The sequence below is a fragment of the Triticum dicoccoides genome, chromosome 2B (assembly GCF_002162155.2).
Source record: "Triticum dicoccoides isolate Atlit2015 ecotype Zavitan chromosome 2B, WEW_v2.0, whole genome shotgun sequence".
Taxonomy (NCBI): domain Eukaryota; kingdom Viridiplantae; phylum Streptophyta; class Magnoliopsida; order Poales; family Poaceae; genus Triticum; species Triticum dicoccoides.
Window position 1 is genome coordinate 4779725 of NC_041383.1, and position 1180 is coordinate 4780904.

The following is a 1180-nucleotide window of genomic DNA, read 5'->3' on the forward strand; positions in this document are numbered from 1 at the left end:
ATATGAATGAATGAAACTCAACACAAATGATGGTAATAAAATAAAATTGTGAATATTGTTATTTACGCACTTCATATTGTTTGTCGGAGTAGCCCCGCTCACAGGTCGTGTGGCGGATGGACTCGCAAATGTAGTATCCATAGAAATCATTCCCTTGTTCCTGCCACAACCACTTTACAAGAAATAGAGGTCAATCAAACTGATAATTAGCAAGCATACTAAATGGTATTGATGAAACTAGCGCTTGAATCAATAGGAGATGCCTGGAATATGCTACTATATAGTACTTACTTTCGGGTGCCTAAATTGCAGCTTCTTCGGTAGTCCCGGAGCTTTTTTGGTGAATTTTCTCCAAGCCCTGCCATACAAAGAAAACAATTACTTGATATCAGAAATGACGTGGGCATCGACGTGGGCATCGACGTGGGCATCGACGCCCACAAGCTATTGGATTTCTTCAATGCTTTGACACTATAGGAACCCTCGACCCTGAAACCTTCGACCCTTGACCCCTTAACGACCCTCGACCCTCTACCCTAGTTCCCGACCCTCGACCCCTCGGCGATCCTCGACACCCTCGTTATATCGACAACGACGCAACATACATATACATGGGAAAATAATGTTATCGGGGAGGGGGTATCGGTACCCCCCCCCCCCTCGTGTCAAAGTTTCTTCTTTCTCCTCTATTCCTTTCTTTCTTCTTCTCCTCTTCTTTTCTTCTTATCCCTCGAGAAAGGAAAATAAGGAAAAGGAAGAAAAGAGGAAGAAGGAAGAAGGAAGAAGAAGAAGAAAAAAAGAAGAAAAAAAAAGAGGAGAAGAAGAAAAGAATAGAGGAGAAGAAGAAAAAATAGAAATTTTTTTCTATTCTTCTCCTCTATTCTTTTCTTCTCCTCTATTCTTTTCTTCTTCTCCTCTTCTTTTTCTTCTTTTTTCTTCTTCTTATTTATTTCTCCTCTTCTTCCTATCCCCTCTTCTTCTCCTTTCTTCCTCTTCTTTTTTCCTTTTTCCTCTCATTCTTTTTCTTCTTCTTGTATTGCTTGTTTTTTTTTAATAATGTTCAAATAAAAATCTATGAACATAAAACATATATACACACAGAGAACATATATACATTTTTATAAAAATGCAAAAAACAAAAAAAATTAAAAAAAAAGACATATAAACAGATATACATACA